The sequence below is a fragment of the Asterias amurensis genome, chromosome 4 (assembly GCF_032118995.1).
Source record: "Asterias amurensis chromosome 4, ASM3211899v1".
Lineage (NCBI taxonomy): Eukaryota > Metazoa > Echinodermata > Asteroidea > Forcipulatida > Asteriidae > Asterias > Asterias amurensis.
Genome location: NC_092651.1, coordinates 3,767,373 through 3,790,078, shown reverse-complemented (window position 1 = coordinate 3,790,078; position 22,706 = coordinate 3,767,373). Strand labels below are relative to the sequence as shown.

The following is a 22,706-nucleotide window of genomic DNA, read 5'->3' as shown; positions in this document are numbered from 1 at the left end:
CCTGAAAATAGCTCCCCTGATTTTTACATATATGAAGTTGGTGGGTATCATATTTATTGCACTGTTTATTAGGTTTTTATTGCACGGCCAGTTATTAGGTTTGTGTACGACGTATCAATATATAGCGCTGTAGCCCGACGAAAATTTAGGAAAATCTAATAATGATGAAGGGAAATGAAGGGTTGTTAGGAGGCGATTGGTGCTGCAAAGCATTTACGCCAAGAGGGGCTAAATTCGTAATTTTGGAACTTTGGTTTTGCTCAATTGTTATTTAAAGACTGTTTCAATGCAGCGGTTATTTTGGTTTTCTGAAATGTATCAAGTCTGAGAGAAAATGGTTCCATTATATGCAACGAAACTGACAAATATATCGTCCTGTTTAGTGGCTTTGAAACTCAGAGAGTTGGTTCAAATGTATTGTATTTCGCATGTGCAAAATATGCCTATTTCGAACTCGCGGATCTTAAAGGCAGTGGACACTATTGGTAATTGTCGAAGACTATGCCTTCACAGTTGGTGTATCTCAACATGTGCATAAAATAAGTAACCTGTGAAAATTTTAGCTCAGTCGGTCTTCGAAGTTTAGATGGTTGATTTCGAGACCTCAAGTTCTCAATCTGAGATCTCGAAATCAAATTCGTGGAAAATTACTTCATTCTCAAAAACTATGGCACTTCAGAGGGGACCGTTTCTCACAATGTTTTATACCATCAACCTCTCCCCACTTCTCGTCACAAAGAAAGGTTTTGTGCTATAATTATTTTGAGTAATTACCAATAGTGTCCACTGCCTTTAATACCGTGTGTCATACTGGTCGTAACGGCACCACAAGATGTTTTGAGTGCGTTCGATTAGCTTCCCCATGGCGACCCCGGTGTGCTCCTTTTGGTGAGCCCCTGACAAGAGCTAATCGAACGATAACTCACCCTATCGTGGTGACGTCATGTACCATGGGCGCCAGCCCAAGTGATCCGCTCCACAATCAGGGCACATTAATACATTTATTCATAAATGGAATAATTAAAGTAAATTTCAGAGAAAAGGAAAGATAATCTATTTTGCCTTTCTCCAGTGGCTAAATCAATCAAACGTGACACATTTTTTTTTAAGCAGGCTGCACAAAAACTCAAATTGAAGTCAAAAAGGGGCCATATCTCATTGCATTCTTTCCCTAAGGTTAACACACAGCATTATTGAGTTACAATCTCTCGGGAACTAAATCAAGAATCGAATTGCAAACAGGATGCACGTTTCCTGCTACGAAGGTTCGCTGTTTTTCAAAGAAGTTGTAACTTATTGCCGTTATTTAAATTTCCATAAAAATGTAAAACGTGTCATTGGTTGAACGATCAATGAACCATTTTTTTAGTGAGAATGACACGTGATTTTAAAGGCAGTGTAACACTATTGGTAATTACTCAAAATAATTATATAAGCATAAAACCGTACTTAGTAACGAGTAATGGGGAGAGGTTGAAAGTATAAAACATTGTGAGAAACGGCTCCCTCTGAAGCGGAGTACTTTTTGAGAAAGAAGTAATTTTCCACGAATTTGATTTCGAGACCTCAGATTTAGAATTTGAGGTCTCGAAATCAAGCATGTGAAAGCACACAACTCCGTGTGACAAGGGTGTTTTTTCTTTCATTATTATCTCGCAACTTCGATGACCGATTGAGCTCAAATTTTCACAGGTTTGTTAGTTTATGCCTATAATGAGATGCAGCAAGTGAGAAGACTGGTCTTTGACAATTACAAATAGTGTCCAGTGTCTTTAAGAATGATGAGATACCTGTTTGATCATGACAGTGAAATCCAACTCGATGTGAATAAAGATCATGGTGTAATATGGAGCCGTTGCCTATGTTTTATACTATCAACAGCTCTCCATTGCTCATTACCAAGTAAGTTTTTATTCTAACAATTATCTTGAGATTGCCAATGTTGTGCAGCGCCTTTAACGGATGTTCCAATTCAGTCGGCATGCAATGATTTAATAATTTTAATTAAAGTGTTTCGAAGCGTGAGCTCTCTTAAAATCCATAATTGACGTATACAACGCCAAGATAACGCCAAGAAAACTTTGACCATACCGCGTGTAGAATTGAAAGATACACCCCAGCGTCAATACCAGCCTGTGCAAGCCGCAACCAACTTAATTAAATCAATGTTCCCTTCAATACGTAAGGCAGGACTATTGAGACAAACTGTGTTAAATTGGCACTTTAGTAGCACATGTGTCATTCTGCGAACAAGGTCTTTACGATCCTTAAAGGCAGTGGACATGATTTGTAATTACTCAAAATAATTATTAGCATAAACCCTCACTTGGTAACGAGTAATGGGAAGAGGTTGATATAGTGTAAACCATTGCGAGAAACAGCTCCCTCTGAAGTGACGTAGTTTTCGAGAAAGAAGTAATTTTCCACGAACGTGATTTCGAGACCTCAGATTTAGAATTTGAGGTCTCGAAATCAAGCGTCTGAAAGCACACAACTTCGTGTGACAAGGGTGTTTTTTCTTTCATAGTTATCCGACGACCAATCGTGCCCGAATTTTCACAGGTTCGTTATTTTATGCACACGTTGAGATACACCAAGTGAGAAGACTGGTCTTTGACAATTACCAAATGTGTCCAGTGTCTTTAAGAACAAAATGCGAACATTCAAATGTGAATGCCTTTTCTTCTTTGAGATTGCCTGGAACTGGCTGCCTGTAAAATGTCTCGTGTTAAATCGGCCTTATGTTTCTTGGTCTTTGTTTTGTTCGTGTTGTTGATCGAGGGAGGGTTGTCAGCCCACAGATTCTTAAACCTTTTGATAATAAGACTGCATTACAGAGCATTTCTTAAAAGGCAAATTGTGCAAGATTTCTAGTAACTTTATTTGTGTGTTAGTGTACCAGAATCTTATTTTATGAATAATAAAACATCTCCAGTCGTGTACTTTAATGGATTTTTATTTATTTGTTTATTTTTCAATTTGTAATGTTTTTAATTTATTTGTTTGTATATTTATTTTATTTTATTTATTTTGGGGTGGGGTGGGTGAATGGCCTTTATTTTATCATTGATAATATTATAATGTCTAACAAGCAAATTATTTGTTCCCCTTGAGGTCCGAAAAAAAAGCTGTTTGTCCAAACATACTGTGCAAGAATATTGTACTCATGGGTCATTGACATTCAATGTATCAGTTCTCTGTAAATATAATGAATAGGGTAGATGGCCTTAGCTTTCGATCCAATCCGGATCTTCTTCAGAGGCATAAAACAAGTACAAACAAATACATATCCAGTTATAGAAAAAGAGAGGGGGAAAGGGATTAAGGCAAGGATCCAGAAAGAAGCGGGAAAATAACAGCCAATCAAAGTTTCCATTTCAGAAACAATATTGGTGGCTATGAACCAATAGGAGTGAAGTGGCGAGGACAAAGGATGTTTAGAAAGTTCTCTATAAATAAATATAATATCAGATTTCCAATAAAGGGGATTTGCCCTCAATGTATTCCGGAATTCTAAAGGTGAATATACTATGTGCTCCTTTAAATAACTGCAGGTCATAATATTGCCCAATACTAACTTGTTTTGCATAGTTGCCGTGGTGAGATATCAATATATATTTGTTTGGTTTTCGGTAGCATTATTTGTATGTCTTAGGTAGATTATGTTCTTTTGAGAGCTTGTCTTGCTTTATATTATACAACCGTGGAGTAGATTGTCGGATTTCGGGAGATTCTCAGTTCTGAAAAAAAGCTGTCCTGCTATTTTACTTCTTCTTGGGCGAAGGAGGTTAATTGGTCTGGACCGCTACTTTAGCTTAACTTCACTACCGCGGAGTAGGACTACGTTCTTTGTGAAATCGACCCATAGACACGTTTGGTAAATTGTCAAAGACCGATATTTTCACTTGGTGTATCCTAACATGTGCATAAAATAACAAACCTGTGACAATTTGGACTCGATTGGTCATCAGAGTCGCTAGAGAGTGATGAAAGAAAAAATACCATTGTTACACAAATCTGTGTGCTTTCAGATGCCTATATGAAAGACTTCAGCCTGAAGTTTAAAGTCACCTGGAAGTGGTATTTTTTCAAAATAAAGCTTTTGTCACTAATATATGTGTTTTGATGAGTGGAATGTGAATAAACAGTTAACTAAGGTTTTAAAAAATCAGTTCTTATGTTATTTACAAATTTAAGAGTAGACCCCGACCCGAGAGGGCGCTGTTCGTGACGTAAATCGAGGCAGACTTTGCCTGTAATGCGTAGAGTAAACACAATTGCAAAGTACATGTACGGACCAAGTCGTGAGTTTGTACGTTTCAAAAAAAAAAAAAAAAAAGGTTTTTTCCCGGCAATGCCGACCAGGTGTATTGCTGCTGAATGCAGAAAAACACTTTTTGAAATGTACCAACTCACGACTTGGACGTACGTGTACTTTGCACGTGTGTTTACTATACGCATTGCAGGCAAAGTCTGCCTCGATTTACGTCACAAAAGGGGTAGGCGGAGTCAGCCCCCAAACAACTTTATATATTTTTTAAACATATAAATCGTGACAAACAATTACTAAAAAAATTGTTTTATTGTTCGTAAGCATATACTCTTATGTTTGAAAGAAAAAAAAATTCTATTTCCAGGTGACTTTAATTAAATATTTGGGTGAGAAATTACTTCTTCCTCAAAAAAACTACGTTACTTCAGAGGGAATCGTTTCTCGCAATGTTTTATTATACTATCAACAGATCTCAATTGATCGTTTCCAATTTTGTGTTTGTCGTTGCTCAAGTCGGTAAAACGGCATGCATCGGAGAATAAAACATCAGGTTTTACATTCTATCATATGATGTTATTCTGACATACGTGTTATTCTGGCAATGATTTTAATAGATGCAGACCTCTGTATAACGTGCGTGTGACTGTTCAATCAGAAACCTGGAGCGGACGGACTACGTGGAGATATGAATAGAAAAATATGTAATTCCTATTACCTGTAATTGAATTGAAATATCGCAGTATGAGACAGCTCACGTTTCCTGCATTATAGAGTGTGGCTATTGAACCGTTTCCCGTGCCGTGAGAATTACAATTAATTTTCGCTCGTTTAACCATAAATCTAAATTGCAGAATTTTGATGTAAATGTTTGATGGTTGCCTCACACGGCTCACATGTAGGTTAGTGAATTATTTGCGTATTGGTCGTTATGGAAATTGCTTTTCATTTCTTAGCGGTTAAGAGAACCCGGTTCAAACTCCGGTGTTTCTAATCGGCAGAGTGTGGGTTCGAGTCCCAGTCGTGACAATTGTGTCCTTAAGCAAGACACTTAACCATGACTGCTTAGTAAAAGTTGTGGAGGTGGTGATTTCTGCTCTACCAGCCAGGCTTCTGATGGATGATACCCAAGACTACGTCCATATTGACTGTAAAGGGGTAGCCCTGTTTCAGCCCCAGGAGTTTGTGGCAACGGCCCCTTGAAAAAGAATGTAGCCCACACCTCAAGGTGGCCTTCAGGCCTTGTGTGTCTGGCGATTTGCATATAAAACAAAGAAATTAAAAAAGTATTACCTATACCGTCGCACAAGCGAAAGTCCAGAACATATCAGTCCCTCGTTCTTTGTGAATTACTCGGTCGGCCACAGTCGTACTCTGAAATTAAGAAACAAAAACAACTCGTTTGAACTTAAAGGCAGTGGTCACTATTGGTATATCACTCAAAATAATTGTTAGCAGAAAAACTTACTTGGTAACGAGTAATGGAGAGCTGCTCCTTGTGAGAAACGGCTCCCTATAAGTAACGTAATTTCTAACTCAAAGTTATTAAAGGCAGTGAACACTATTGGTAATTACTCAAAACAATTATTAGCATAAAACCTTACTTGGTAATGAGTAATGGGGAGAGGTTGGTAGTATAAAACATTGTGAGAAACGGCTCCCTCTGAAGTGGAGTAGTTTTCGAGAAAGAAGTAATTTTCCACGAATTTGATTTCGAGACCTCAAGTTTAGAACTTGACGTCTCAAAATCAACCATCTAAACGCACACAACTTCGTGTGACAAGGGTGTTTTTTCTTTCATTATTATCTCGCAACTTCAACGACCAATTGAGCTCAAATTTTCACAGGTTTGTTATTTCATGCATATGTTGACATACACCAAATGAGAAGACTGGTCTTTGACAATTACCAATAGTGTCCACTGTCTTTAAAAGACTTCAGGCCATAAGCTTTGTAATAATTCGTTATTCTCTTGTAACTTTGTATTTTAAATTGATTTCATATACCGATGGAACAGAGCAAGGCAGTTTGTTAACATGTAACTCAATTTTCACGTCTTCGTCCCAGCTGTGTTATACGATACCGGTAACTAAATCCTGACATATTTTAATGCTTATTATCATGTGAAAGCAGAATGATAAATAAGTCATGTTTTATAAGTAAATAAAGATGCTGCGTGCGGGCGGATCTTCAGCGTGGAATTTACTAGACTTGACTCAAGTCCTATTCCCGTCAGAGTTATTTTATTTTCAGTCCCTTCGCCTTACGTCATACAACTTTTGCGTGGCCGGTGTGCTCTTGTTATCTTTCTCGACTGTAAAATAAGACGTTGTTGTTTATTTCCATTCCAAATGCACCAATTGTTTGGAATTATGTGCAGAGCGTAGGCTGTCTGTGTATACGCAGTAGTATTATTCCGTGCCTACCTCCCATTAGTCTTGAAATCAAGTCGGTATTTGTCGGTATTTGTATTTGTCTCGAGCTCTCAAAATAAAGCTGCAACGTTAAATTAAGTTACAGGCCCACATTAATACAACAGTGGACGTCTTCGAAAAAAATGTGTTTAACTGCTCACAAAGTGGCTGTTTCAAGGGTGAAATTGTGTGTCAACCCTAGCGAAAAAGTCCCTATGAAGTTCCGTCGCCGGTGGACGCGCATGCCTGGGGGACAAAATATCCGCTGAGCACGGCGAACAGAATAACCTAACAAGAGACAGTTTATCCTAGGAGACACTGTCTCGGGGACGCTGACCATACACACTACCATGTAAAGTGGTCCGGAGGGACAGATTCATCCGGGGGGCGGAATCTCCGCCCACAACGGCATCCCCAAACCTTGGACCACACCATAGGTGGCGCGATGTGCTTAGGGAACGAGAACGGGACTTGAGCCAAGTCTAGGAGTTAACCAGCTACTCTTCCAAAGTCTATAATGCACTAGACCCTATCCTTTAAAAGAACGCGTTGATATCCAAGGTTCAATCCAAGCAAAACTGATAATACACCTTAAACCCAACCTGATTTCAGAGGTATACGGCAAGCAAGACTTGTACTCACACACATGCAGTGTTTCAAGCTATGTTCGTGGATTTGAACTCGACGAGAGACCGTCTTAACATGTCACTCAAACGGTGCAAATTGAGACATATGGCTCTCCTGAAAGAATCCGACAAGTCAACACCATATCTTTGAAGTCAATATTGTGAATATTAGCCTTATCTATTGAGAGCATTGCCCCTGATGGGAAATATGATGAAGATATTTTGTCAGCTGCGTAGGAGCGGAGAATGGCGGGGTGGCCACGACCGACCCAGTTTTGCTCATGTTTGAAAGTTTAAAAAATAAGACAAAATGAAAATGTCGAACTTAGAGGCACTGGATATATACTATTGGCAATAACTCAAAATTATTGTTAGCATAGAAACATTCTTGGAAATGATTAATGGAGAGCTATTGATAGTATAAAACATTATGAGAAACGGCTCCTTCTAAGGTAACATAGTTTTTCCACAGGCATTATTATCTGGCCTGAAGCCGGTTTTACTATGTATCTGAAAGCACACAATTTTGCCAACAATTGTGCTTTCTTTCATTATTATCTTGCAATTTCAATGACCATTTGAGTCCAAATTTTCACAGGTTTGTTATTTTGTGCATAATGTTTATGCATATTAGTGAGTATACTGGTCTTTGACGATTTCCAAACGTGTCCAGATCCTTTAATAATGCAGACAATTTTCTGCACTTTTGAACAAACCCTATTGTGTTGTATCGTACCTTTTGTGTTTGAGTAGCAACAATTCATATCGTGTAAATTGTTAATTTGAAAGCACTGTTGATAAATGTTTTTGTTCTTGCAGGGAAGGCCACACTCGTCTGCAAAAACCCTCGGATGTGACGTTGGAAAAGAAAGGTCTATTTGGTAAGTCAGTTTCATGAATCCTTTTAATTTGCAAATTTTGTTTCTTTCAATATGCAACAGTGCATGCAGTGTGACTAATTGATTATCTAATTATTGTCAGACGAAAGCCCCCTTTCACACGGGAACTGAAAACTAAAGACCATCGTTTTGGGCGCCAGTTGTCTGTCCCAAAGGCATGCGTGCGATACCATGACAAGCATTCACACGGTCACCACACACGTCACGTTCCCGACGTCAATTGTTTTTTCTCTTCCACTGTCGTTGTGCTTTTCGATTGCAAATTGGTTTTCTAAACCGATTCTAAAACGGGAACCCCCCCCCCCAAAAAAAAAAATAAAAATTGAAAAATATTTGAAGATAGCAATTCTAACTTCAGACAACAAAATTGCTTCCCACGTCCCTCGTTTATTGTGAGAACGACTGCCTATACAAGGGTTATTTTGGTCCGTTCAAACATTTAAAAAACTATGCAAGTCTATACTTGTTTGAGCAGTGCTTCGATGTCCCTTTTACCCGTAAGACCATCAAGTAGGATCTTGGGAGAGGTAAATCGTTGCTCAAGAAGCAAATGCCTGGGACTTGAGTGACGGGTCTATATAGGGGTGTTTGTATGGGGCCGATAAACGTATAGACAATTTTTGAAAATATGACACCAATATACATGTATAGAGCTGCGAATTGCATTTTCGTTTCGGCCTTTGTTTCAGTACCAACTCTGCGTAAGTTTCATGGATGTTTTTGTTCTGCCGATGTCTTATACTTTAGTACCTGTACTTAATTTACGTAGGATTTGATACTGATTGAAATGTTGAGTCTTTTAAAGGCAGTGTACACTATTGGTAATTACTCAAAATAATTATCATCATAAAATCTGTCTTGATTACGATTAATGGGCAGAGGTTGATGGTATAAAACTTTGTGAGAAACAGCTCCCTCTGAAGTGACGTAGTTTTCGAGAAAGAAGTAATTTTCCACGAGTTTGATTTCGAGACCTCAAGTTTAGAATTTGAGGTCTCGAAATCAAGCATCAGAAAGCACACAACTTCGTGTGACAAGGGTGTTTTTCTTTCATTTTTATCTCGCAAATTCGACGACCGATTGAGCTCAAACTTTCACAGGTTTGTTATTTTATGCATATGTTGAGATACAAAAACTGTGAATACTAGGCTTTGGCAATTACCAATAGTGTCCACTGTCTTTAACCACCGTTTTTTTTTTTTTTTTTGAAGCAGCCTCTCTCACTGTAATTTACCCAAACATTGTGATGACCATAAACTGAGACTCAAAATAACATGTGTATTGTTTATACTATGCATCCAACCTGTTTGGTATTAACGCAGTTGTTGCGTCAAGAAAGTATTAATACTGACTCTGCGACGAACCATAACAAGTTGGGGGGGGGGACCTGTGGCCAAATACTGTAGTTCCCGTTCCCATGTTATTGTTGAACTATCACTTTTAACTCAACTTTCGATTCTTAACGAACCTACAATTAGTGTAGATTCGTCAAATAATCTACACTTTCATCAAAAGAGTGACGTCACAGATAGTTTAGAAATATACATGCTGACGCTAGTGATACAAGTACATTCTGCGTATAAATGGAAAAATAGTTTAATAAGAACAACTAATTTGTATCTTTGAAGCTTGCAAATTGTAACGTTTTCTATCGATGATTTATAATCTCAACAGTCTAAATGGGGGGCAAGGACTTTATGCCCCTACCCATTGGCCCCGTCTCCGTGCCCCGCCCTCCTTTTAATTAAGCCACTGCGGTGACTTTGTTCTAAAATTTAGAATGACAACAGCTCGGTTTAGAATTTCACCAGAGACTCTGAAGTGTTGACATACACCGGCTTTCCGTAGTAGTCGACACTAAAATAATTATGCAGAATAGAAGACGGACTCTTGAGTGTCGATTGTCAAGTTTGCCGTTTTTGCCGAGGGCAGTTGACACGACTGAACAATTTACAAGATCGATGCCTATAAAATATATATGGTGTCAAAAGTTAGAATAATACGCACTGCGCTCCCACTCAATAAATCAATATAGACAACTAATTCGAATGTAATGAAGTGTCGTTAACAAACGTTAACAATTTAGTGACAGGGTTGTGGTTGCAATTTCTACATGTTTCCTGACGATCACTAGAGCAAGCTAGTCGAAACATTGAGACCATTTGAGAACTCACTCAAGTTAAAGGGAAGGTACACGTTTGGTAGTTGTCAAAGACCAGTCTTCTCACTTGGTGTATCCCAACATAAGCATAAAATAACAAGCCTGTGAAATTTTGAGCTAAATTGGTCATCGAAAAACACCCTTGTTGGACGAATTTGTGTGATTTAAGATTATAGGAACAAAAGACTTCTACCTAGAAGTATTTTATTATTTTAGTGAGAACCTACCTCTTTCTCAAAATCTATGCTATTTCAGAGGGAGCCGTTTCCCACAATGTTTTATCCTATCAACAGCTCTCCAATGCTCGTTACCAAGTCAGTTTTTAAGTTGAAATTTGTTTTGAATAATTACCAAACGTGTACCTTCCCTTTAAATAAAAATCATAAATCTTCTACTTGAGCTAAAGTCTCAGCAAATGTTCTACCTTCCGCCCAGGTAGTAGTTAAAAAGCAGGACAGTTCTTTTTCTGCATACGTTTGCAAAAATTGGATGTTTGGACACTCCAAGTCAAAGACCTCGTGGCCTTCCGTCAAGGCCTTCGTGTGTTTACTTAGCCAAACATTCTGGAACCGAAGTTGAGATACAAGTCAAGAGTGTGCACAAGTCAAGCAACTATTGAAACTAATTTCCATGAAACGACTGGAGCGAGAGGCTGTTTGTCAAAGAAAAGAACTGACTATTTTTTTACGCGGAAACATGACATTTTGTAGACGTCTTTCTTTGAGTTTTTCTGTGAGGCAAATACTGTAATTGGTAGTAGATATCATCGGTCACTAAAACCTTTCAAATCAAGGTATTGGTCTGACTTCCCTTGTCGTGTACTGTTTGTAGTTGGTGCATATGTTATTTTTTTCTAAGCTGAAATTTTCAAAATTTTGTTCTGCTTTTGGGATGCTTCATGAAAGGTTGGGCTGTTAACAGCAGTATTTTCCCAATTTTCCTAGGTATTTTTGCTATAATTACAAATACCGTCGTTAAAGGTGTAGGCAATGGTTATTCTTGGCACACGTAATTGAGTCTTGGAATAAGCAAGAAAATCTCAAAACAAGCCTATTTCTTCGGTCTATGTGTTTCATTATAAAACACGATTTGCACTCCGACAAGTAAACAAAGGGATTCCCCACTCAATAAACAAAATGACAAAAAGATAATTAATGGCCTGACGTTTTTTTCCTAAAAATAGAGTCTTTCTCGAAGGCTGAATAACAACAACAAACATGAACAGGAAACCAAACAAAACAACAATACTAAAATAGCAACCTTAAGTTCATAGAAGGCTGTAGCTCTCCGTGTTTTTCAACTGGCGTCCTTTCTCAAAGCACATACATAATGTGCATCTGAATTACGAATAGGAGTGTTGTTAGGACATATAATAGACCCTTGGGCAACCCTTCGTATATTTATCAACAAACATGTAGCCAGGTAACTAAACAAAATAAACAAAATAAAAATACTAAAATAGAAACGTTTAATTCATGAAGGCTTTCTCTCCGTGTTCTTCAACCGACCTCCTTTTCCAAAGCACACATACGTAATGTGCATCTGAATTAATACGAATACGCGAGTGTTTTAGGACATCAAATAGACCCTTGGGCAACCCTCTGCATATATATCACGTGTTAAACATTTCCTACATCAGCCGTTAAGGATGCAATACTAGCCGGAACATGCGGGACGCTTTTGAGCATCCCACAGTCAACATAAAAGAACAAACTCATGGCTTGGGGGAGTTTTGGCGGGTTTAACTTTAAAACAGAGCGCGCTGCAGGGTTACAAACAAAACAGGATATTAAAAAGTCCAGTCGTCAAGTTGATGTAGCAAGGAGGTGTCGGGCTCTTCGAGAGAGCCGCGGGGAAATGACAACTGACACCAGCTATGGTAGGATGATCCGTAAACATGATCCCAAAAGTTTACCGCCAATAAAACTGCGGCGGGCGCTATGATGTACACGGAATTCATCTTGATTTTTTTTTTTTTTTTTTAAAAGGAGACGATCAGCTGTCTGAGTGCATCAGTTTATCAAGGAAGTCGTTATGTGCATAGGATTCCACTTTGTCTGAAAAAATGTCTAGGCACCTATTTGAAAGAATAGTGACAATATTTTCGTAGGCCAACTTGTTTGTACAGAGTACAGACACCCTAACGCGTTGGACTTTTCAATTTGACAATAAACAAATGAATCGTGTTGCAAATACTGTCAGGCCGTATAAAAGGCCAACCTCTTTTTTTCGACGCCAAATTTGCAGCATTTCAAATGAGATGTGTTATATAATGTTGCGTATAAAGAGCATTAGTTTTTATGATCGGTGCTCAATTTCATAGCAACACTTATTGCGGTTTTCTGCTGGCGGGCCGTAGAATTGTGCACTTACAAGTAGCCGTAAGCAAATAATTCCGCCAATTGTCGTCAATTGCCGTCAAAGTGAAACTAGATCATTATTGCTTATGGTCGATTTGCCTAGCATCCCTCAGTGAGGATGTCGATAAATACCGCCTCGCTTATGGACGCTCATATCTTGATAGAGCATCCATTCTCGACTAGCAGTTTGTGATCGGTGTTCAATTTCATGGCAACACTTACACTGCTTACGGACCGTAGCATTATGCGTTTACAAGTTGCCGTATGTGCTAATAATTCTACTGCTGTAAAGTGCCGTCAAAATGAAACTAGGTCAGTATTGCGTATGCCTCAGTCGGTTTGACTAAAGCGTCCCTCAGTAATGATTTCAAGCGAAATGTCGTTTGTTGTTTAGAACGGTATCAAGCAAATTGTAGAAGTGATGTGGTGATGTTTTTTTAAAGGGAAGGTATACACGTTTGGTAATTACTCAAAACAAATATTAACTTAAAAACTTACTCGGTAACTAGCATTGGAGAGCTGTTGATAGCATAAAACATTGTGAGAAACGGCTCCCTCTGAAGGAAAGAGGTAATTTCTCACTAAAATAATAAAATACTTCTATAGCCAGAAGTCTTTTATTCCTATGAAAGCACACAAATTCGTGGGGGTTTTTTTCTCTCATCATTTTCTCGCAACTTCGATGACCAATTTAGCTCCAATTTTCACAGGCTTGTTATTTTATGCTTATGTTGGGATACACCAATTGAGAATACTGGTCTTTAACGTGTACCTATGCTTTAAGATTAGTGACGGTGGCTATAATTATGGGTGAATCGGGTTCAGCATGTTCTCGAACAATCTATAATCTAGATTCCAAGAGACATTGCGAAGAAGTCTATAGACCTTTATCACGGTGTGGTCATCTTGATTTCACTCCATTCCAACTCAATGTAACCAAACTGAGGCTGAACGAAATAATAGTCAGGTGCCATGCGCAATGAATGTTGGCATTCATTACTGTTATTGGAAACAGGGAGCATGACTAAGATGGTGACAGCGTAATGAATGTCTACAGGGTCCCATCTCCAGCGATCAATGTTCTATACACTGCTGTTCTAGACACTGCTCTAGAATTGCAAAGGTCATTGGTTTGATTCCCACCCGAGTAATATGCCTGTGATTGTTTTCACATAGCTAGGAAAAGTACCAAGTTAGTGTACAGTGCTAACACACATCAATATATTTTATGGGTAAAACAAAAATTAATATTCTTCAACCCAGATGCAAGTTTCCATCTATTACACTTAAAACAAACTTCCTTACTTCAATAAGTTACCGTATGGTAATTGTTTGCAATATAATATCATTTATGTTTCCATAAATAATGTGAGACACACCTGTATATTATCACAGAAGCAATCAGCCATGAGTTTACAAATTGGCCAAACACATTCCGCGAACTCGGCCCCAACGACAGCCAAGGGACAACATCTGTCTTGTTTTCACTGGCCACAAAGAAAACACTCGATCAATGTCCCGGTATACCTTTTCATCTATTTTTGTACAAGGATCTGCACAGCGATTATCTGTTTTAATTTGAAAAGGTGGTATAGCAGATAAACTATTACGACCCGCTAGATAAACATGACGTAAATTCTACATTGTTTAGTGAGATATAGTTTAAACTAATTAGATTACGGATGAGTAGAAATTGATAACTGAATTCAGAAGAAGTGACTTCAAAATAAACAATGCTTCTCATATGATTGGTGTCATCAATCTCAAATTCAATACAACTGTTTTTCCTTGTTAGTGTCAAATATTTAGGTGTACTCGGCATATTTCAATTAAACAAAAAGCATACATTGTATTTGAGGCATTTCATTGTGAGGTATCAATAAATATTCGGTTTGCGGTAACACCAAAGTGTATTTATACTTGCTGTGTAGATTATGTTCTTTTAAGAACGTGTCTTGCTATATATTTTACTACTTTCTGATGAAAGTTATTAAACCGTATACTTTCCGGATGGACTACTCAGGAAAAGATGTTTTGACATAAAATAACAAATATGTGAACCTTTGGGCTCAATTGGTTATCGAAGTTGCGAGAAAATAGTATATAGGATTTGAGGCATTGCATGGTGAGGTATCAATATATTTGGTTTGCGGTAACACCATGTGTGTATCTACTTGCCAACAAGAAAAAACACCGTTGTTCCACAAATGTGTGTGCTTTCAGATGCATGAGAACGGCTTTATGCCTAATATCTTGTAATATTTGAGGTTATTTCAGATCACATTACTCTCCATTGCTTGTTAACAAATAAGTCTTTATTCCAACAATTATTTTGAGTAATAATCACTAGTGTCCAGTGCCTTTGGAATAAAATAAAAAGGTCGTAAAGGTCGTTCTATTCCGTAAAAGCCAACAAGAGGTTGGCCAACCATTCAATTTCAATTGCATCAGTGTTGCATATTAATTCAACTGTATACTGCCGGTTAAAATGTAAGTCTTGAATGTCTTTTGGTGAAATGGAATGTCTGTAACGAACCATGAATGTGAGTAATGAAATCATGCGCGCACGCCAAGGAAGTTGATTGCTTAAAAGGAGACGAAACGAAACCCGTGTTTAAATGAATTAGAGAAACATGAGTGAATTTTAACGCGTGGTAATGAAACTGAAATTAATTTGCTGATATTGCCCTGGGAAAGCTGACATGCAGTAATTGTTATGTTTCAACTTTAATTTGTTTACACTTGCAAGAGAATACTAAAAGAAAAAACTCCCTTATTGCACAAGTTTGTGTGATTTTAGATGCCTAAAGGACTTCAGGCCTGAAGTTTTTTAACATTTTGAGTGAGAAATTACCTTTCACTAAAAAACTACATTAAGTCAGAGGGTGTCGTTTCTCACAACGTTTTATACTATCAACCGTTCTCATTACTCGTTACCAAGTCGGTGTCTATGCTAATAATTATTGTGAGTATTTATCGATAGTGTCCAGAGTCTTTAATCGGTTTAGATAATCAGACAGAGGATCTCGTGTTATCAGTGAAAGTGCGTGTCTTGGTATAGTGTCACTTGTGTCCTTAAATGCAGGGTATGCTTTAGGAAAACGCCAAAGACCAGTATTCTCACTTGGTATCCCAACATATGCAATATAAGTACAAACCTGTGAACATTTTGACTCAGTCGGTCATCAAAGTTGCCAGAAAACAATAAATGAGAGAAAATACTCTCGTTGCATAGAATTGTGTGCTCTAATGTAACTGTTGCTTAATGATTTGCTTTACTCCGTAGTATGTAATTGTCGATATTTTTCACGGAAGTATGGAAATAAAGATGTCTACTTGAATTGAACTGAATTGCCAATATGCTTGGAGAAAGACTTCATGCCTGGGGCCTTTCTCGGGTTCGAATTTGCGGTAAACAACTGTAACCCTTTCTCAAAACTACATTACTTTAAGGAAAGGTGCACGTTTGGTAATTACTCAAAACAAATATCAACTTCAAAACTGACTTGGTAACGAGCATTTGAGAGCTGTTGATAACATTGTGGGAACGACTCCCGCTGAAGTAATGTAGTTTTTGAGAGAGAGGTAATTTCTCACTAAAATATTAAAAGACTTCTAGCTAGAAGTCTTTTATTCCTATCTGAAAGCACACAAATTAGTCCAACAAGGGTGTTTTTTCGCAACTTCGATGACCAACTGAACCCAAATTTTCACAGGCTTGTTATTTATGCTTATGATGGGATACACCAAGTGAGAAGACTGGTCTTTGACAATTACCAAACATGTACAGTGCCTTTAAAGGGGTCGCTCTAATGATGTTTTCTAACATCAACAGCTCCCCAGTGCACTTAGACAAGCAGACTAAGTTGTTATATCGATTATAACTTAGGGAGTATTTACCAGAAGTACACTCTGCCTTTAAGACGATAACCATAATTGCTTCGTCCTTCAGAAGGGATGTAATCTGCCCCGTGTGTTTTGCAATGCAAGCAAAATTACACGTCCACTTATCGTTTTAGCGAATGGTGTTCGTCTGTGACTCTCGCATGCTTGACTGTAGAATTATATAGGTCACCTTCTTCTGGTAAGCAGAATTTGGTTGTGCTTAGCTGGATTTTATCATTAGGCAGCGTTATGAGACTGTGTCATGTAATCTCATAATTCAAGCAGATATTTTGCCTACCGGTCATATATAGATTGTAATGAGTGTTTTGAGATGTTGATGTGAAAGGCACTGTACACTATTGGTAATTGTCAAAGACCAGTCTTCTCACTTGGTGTATCTCAACATACGCATAAAATAACAAACCTGTGAAAATGTGCTCAGTTGGTCATCGAAGTTGCAAAACAATTGTATTAAGGGGAAAAAACACCCTTGTTGCAATATTTAGTGTGCTTTTATATGCCTAATAAAAGGCTCCAGCTGAAGTATTTTATTGTGTGAGTGAGTAACTATTGAGTGGGAAATTACCTCAATGGGACACCCTTGTTACAGTACAGCTTTGTGTGCTTTCAGATGCATAATAATTATTTGAGTGAGAAATAACCTCCTTCTCAAAAACTACTTCAGAGGGAGCTATATGTTTTACAGTATGCATAAAATAACAAACCTGTGAAAATTTAGGCTCAATAGGTCATCGGAGTCGGAGAAAATAACGAGAAAACCCACCCTTGTATCCGCGCGTTTCGCCGTGTCATGACATGTGTTTATAACAAATCCATAATTCTCGACTTCGAGAATTGATATTGTTGTAATGTTTTCTCAAAAAGTAAAGCATTTCATCGGAATAATGTTTCAAGAGAAGTCTTTCACCATTACCTTCTGTAAGCCCTATAAGTTATTTGTAAATCTGTGATCTTTTTTCTTCTTTTCTGTTCCGAAAGTGTATTATCGCTTTAAGCTACCAATTATTTTGAGTAATTACCAATAGTGTCCACTGCCTTTTACTCTTCTGTCTAATACCACTGTCTAGACAATGTCTTCATGAGAAATGCTATTTCTGAAAGTCGACATCCAACTTTCAATGATGTCATCCCAAATTGATTTATCTTGAGGACGCGGACATAATAAACTTTTTTTTACAGCCTGTATGTTTATGCCATAATATTTTAATTATTCATATGGCACCGCTAGGCCTCCGTAAGCTTTCAATGTTGTTTTCAAGATACCTGTATGTTTATGCCATCCCGAGATTTCAGTCAATTTCAGTATTATTTTAATAATCTATATGGCACCACTAGGCCTCCGTAAGCTTTTAATGTTGTTTTCAAGATACCTGTATGTTTATGCCATCCTGAGATTTCAGTCAATTTCAGTATTATTTTAGTAATCCATATGGCACCACAAGGCCTCCGTAAGCTTTTAATGTTGTGTTCAAGATACCTGTATGTTTATGCCATCCTGAGATTTCAGTCAATTTCAGTATTATTTTAGTAATTCATATGGCACTTCTAGGTCTCCGTAAGCCTTTAATGTTGTGTTCAAGATGCCTGTATGTTTATGCCATCCTGAGATTTCAGTCAATTTCAGTATTATTTTAATAATCCATATGGCACCACTAGGCCTCCGTAAGCTTTCAATGTTGTTTTCAAGATGCCTGTATGTTTATGCCATCCCGAAATTTCAGTCAATTTCAGTATTATCTCAACAATTCATATGGCACTTCTAGGTCTCCGTAAGCCCTCATTGTTAGTTTCTCCCCTTACAATAAACACAACCATTACTATTGTAAATCCATAAAAAGTGCAAAGCTAAATATTGCCCAATATTATGTCAGCAGGTCCGGAACGCCAGTCTGGCTAGTTTTTATTGACATTTAAACATTCAAGTTATAAAACATGATCGATAGTGATGATGACAAATTAATAAGACTATTGTATGCGCTTGATTTCAAAACAAAAATCTTACCATAAACTTGTTTGGTCAGCCCCTTAAAGGAACACGTTGCCCTGGATCGGACGAGTTGGTCTATTAAAAGCGTTTAAAACCGTTTGTTATGAAATGCATATGGTTAGAAAGATGTTTGAAAAGTAGAATATAATGATCCACACAAGTATCACTCGAAATTGCACGGTTTTCCTTTTACGTCGCGGACTATCACGGTCGGCCATTTATGGGAGTCAAAATTTTGACTCCCATAAATGGCCGACCGTGTTAGTCGACAGGGTAAAAAGAAAACCACGCAATTTCGAGGCATATTTGTGTAGATCATCGTATTCTACTTTTACAATATCTTTCTAACCATATACATTTTACAACAAACGGTTACAGAACGCTTTTCAAGACCAACTCGACCAATCCAAGGCAACGTGTTCCTTAAAAGACACTGGATGTTATTTATAATCTCTCAAAATAATTCTTAGCATCAATAGAGAGATGTTGATAGTATAAAACATTGTGAGAAACGGCTCCCTCTGAAGAGACGTCGTTATCGAGAAAGAAGTTAGTTCTCACTAAAATATTTGAACTCGATTTCGAGACCGCAGAATTAGAAGCACACATCTTGGTGTGACAAGGGTGTTTTTTCTTCCATTATTATTTCGCAACTTGAGTTCAAATTTTCACAAGTTGGTTATTGGATACACCAAGTGAGAAAACTGGTCTATGACAATTACCGAAGGTGTCCAGCGTCTTAAAGGCACTGGCCACCACTGGTAGCTACTCAAAAGCATAGAACTGACTTGGTAACGAGCAATGGAGAGCTGTTGATAGTTTACACTTTGTGAGAACACTGTCCTTTAAAGGCAGTGGACACTATTGGTAATTGTCAAAGACTAGCCTTCACAGCAGGTGTATCTCAACATATGCATAAAATAACAAACCTGTGAAAATTTGAGCTCAATCAGCCACCGAACTTACGAGATAATAATGAAAGAAAAAAACACCATTGTCACATGAAGTTGTGTGCGTCTAGATGGTTGATTTCGAGACCTCAAGTTCTAAATGTGAGGTCTTGAAATCAAATTCATGGAAAATTACTTCTTTCTGGAAAACTATGGCACTTCAGTGGGAGCTGTTTCTCACAATGTTTTATACCATCAACCTCTCCCCATTACTCGTCACCAAGAAAGGTTTTATGCTAACAACTTTTTTGAGTAATTACCAATAGTGTCCACTGCCTTTAATGGTAAAACAAATCAAATGTAGTACAAAATATATGGTTGTTGTAGCAATCAAGGCGAAATAAAAATGAGTACTTACTGCGCTGGGGGTTCTGTGAAAACAGGAAAACTCATGGAATAATATTGTTAGTCGGTGTTCAGTGATAGAGTTACAAAACAAAAATGCAGGTCCTTTAGCTATAAAATGAATACTTTGGGAAACACATAAAAAGCCTGGTGGGAATGTACACGTGTGTAACACCTTGAGAGTCCATGGGTCATAAATCAGAAAGCACGCATGCCGTAAATTTTTGTGGGAGGCGGGAGAGACACACAAGGTCGTCCAAGGTTAGCAAAGTTAGGATCTAAAATATATTTCATTATAAAAACTGTATGTGGTCTAAGATAATAGTATGGGGTAAATATTTATACGAATAAAAAATAATAACAATTATTTGAAAAAGGTATTAATTGAACATAACTAAAATGCAAATTAGCTACCCGGCAATCGCGGTGGTCTAGTTGGTAGTAAAATACATAAGATGACAGGGCCGTGGGTTCGAATCCCACCTGAGTAATATGCCTGCGATTTTTGTTTTCACAAAACTCGGGGAAATAGGAATTGGTAATGTTTCATCACGACCTCCATTTCTTCACCCAGCCCGCACAAATCAAACGACTCAAATATGTCACTTTATCAACAAGTTTCACTTTTTGTTAGTGTTTTTTTTTTACCCTCACATAAATCAAAGCTGATTCTAGACTAAAGGCACTGGACACAATTGGTTATTGTAAAAGACCAGTCTTCTCACTTGGCGTATCTCAACATATACATGAAATAACAAACCTGTGAAAATTTAATCGAGAAAATAATGAAAGAAAACACACCCTTGTCACACGAAGTTGTGTGCTTTCAGATGCTTGATTTCGAGACCTCAAATTCTAAATCTGAGGTATCGAAATCAAATTCGTGGAAAATTACTTCTTTCTCGACAACTGTGTCACTTCAGAGGGAGTTGTTTCTCACGATGTTTTATACTACCAACCTCTCCCCATTACTCGTCACCAAGTAAGGTTTTATGATGATAATTATTTTGAGTAATTACCAATAGACTGTGCAAGTCTCGCGCGCACCGGAGCGAGAAAACACGACAACTGAAGAACTTTATTTTTATATATATCAAATCTTTGCTTTAATTTTTTCTAAATGCCGCATCTGAACAACAAAAATACCTATTAGAGCTTTTTAAATTAGTTTTAGCTTTTTAAACAAATACACAATTATCGGTTAAAGTCTATGTAAAGACAAAAGTAAAACTCTGGGACAAGGATGTTTGTTTGATCTTAAATGTTTTGAAACCCCTTTTGTAAATCTACGCCCGAATCGGAAACTACTGAAAGCTGGTTTATACGCGGACGCACGATGGTCGTAAGGGCGTTAGATAAACGCGTGACACATTTTAAAGAGGAAGCCGACGCCTAAGCGACCAATGAAAAGGCTTTCCACCCCGCGCGGCCAAAACAAGCGTCTGCGTAAGTTTCGTGATCGGAGACGGACACAAATTCTTAATTTTTTACAAGTAACCTGACCTGAGGTCAAGTTGAAATATCGGTTTTTCTTCGTTATTATGTTGACTTTATTTTTACTTTTATATATGTTGTTAATTAGTATTACATTTTTAACAACATATGTCATTTTTATGGTCATAAACTATATTATACTAAAGTAATGGACGAAACAAAATCTCCCCAACGTAAAACTCCATAAGGTTGGGACCACAATGGTCCCGGAAGTTCAAATCTGCGCGAGACTTGCACAGTCTATAGTGTCCACTGCCTTTAATCGTATAAACATAGAACTTGTATGCACTTTATGCACACTTTCACAACTCAAATCAGAAGCTACATAACCTTTTGAAGGTATAGTGGACACTATTTTGAGCACATACTGTTTGGTTTGATATGCAGACAAGTTTACACAATTACTGTGTATCAGACAGGTTTACACAAACCTATAAAAGTGCTCTGGTAATTTCTCCAAGATCCCCATGTCTCAAATTGGCTTCTTGGAAGAATATTGGTCGTAGCTTTTGTTTTCTATATAGTACGACGAGACCTGGCCTTGCTCAAGGCAGTCGCATTATTCACTCCGAAGAGACGCCGCTGTAAACCCACCCGTATACACTGTGCTTACTGTGTGTACTCACACCGCACGACCCAACCGTACCGTCACATCGCTCAACGCACATCGTACGACTACCGTGCACACGTCATCCGCACTCGTACCACTATTCGGTTAGTGGTACGAGTGCGGATGACCCGCATGCAGAGGCCGACGCATGCGGAGGCCGACGCATGCGGATAGCGTACGGGGGGGGGGGGGTGTCATGTCGTGCGGCGTGGATACACACAGTAAGCTCAGTGTTACAGTGGCGTATTTTCGGAGTTAATATTGCGACTGCCTTGAGCAAGGCTGGATGAGACCGTATATTTAGAGATAGATTACACCAATTATATGCATAATTGATATGTGTCCTACATTTCTCGGCTTGGATAAAGGCTGGTCGCCTCACGTTCACTTGGTTTTATTCAAGGTCATCACTAATTGTTGTTACGGCTCGTTTGGCATAATTGGGTAATGTCGGCCGGTCGTATCGATTGAAGCTAAAGTAATGGCCGTTTGTTCGTATTCTCTTAGCTTAGTCACTCAAAGCCTGTTGCAATTAGACCGCTGACTGAGACCGTTTTATTGCAGTCCAGCCATTGTCTTCCTGTGGACATAATCCCATGCAGCCTTTTAGCAAAAGCCGGCACTGTGTGCTTTTACTGTGCGCATTGTTTTATCTCCATGGCTTTGTGTAGTTGTTAACAATAA

The 22,706-nt window shown here is 38.1% G+C and overlaps 2 protein-coding genes across 5 annotated transcripts in view; one reads left to right on the top strand and one right to left on the bottom strand.

Annotated features, from left to right (window-relative positions):
- LOC139935899 (aminoacyl tRNA synthase complex-interacting multifunctional protein 1-like) overlaps positions 1-22,706 on the top strand; it is a 137,525-nt gene that overhangs the window by 61,724 nt on the left and 53,095 nt on the right. Inside the window, exon 5 of the mRNA XM_071930523.1 lies at positions 8,130-8,191. The gene's annotated coding sequence lies outside the window, so the exon portion shown is untranslated. The remainder of the gene's footprint in view (positions 1-8,129; positions 8,192-22,706) is intronic.
- Positions 1-22,706, bottom strand: part of LOC139935897 (gastrin-releasing peptide receptor-like) — a 57,127-nt gene that overhangs the window by 17,017 nt on the left and 17,404 nt on the right. For 3 of the 4 annotated variants that reach the window (XM_071930518.1, XM_071930517.1, XM_071930519.1), the window contains exon 2: positions 5,564-5,644. The gene's annotated coding sequence lies outside the window, so the exon portion shown is untranslated. Of the gene's footprint in view, positions 1-5,563; positions 5,645-7,326; positions 7,426-22,706 lie in introns of all 4 variants that reach the window. The other variant, XM_071930516.1, reaches the window with a different exon arrangement.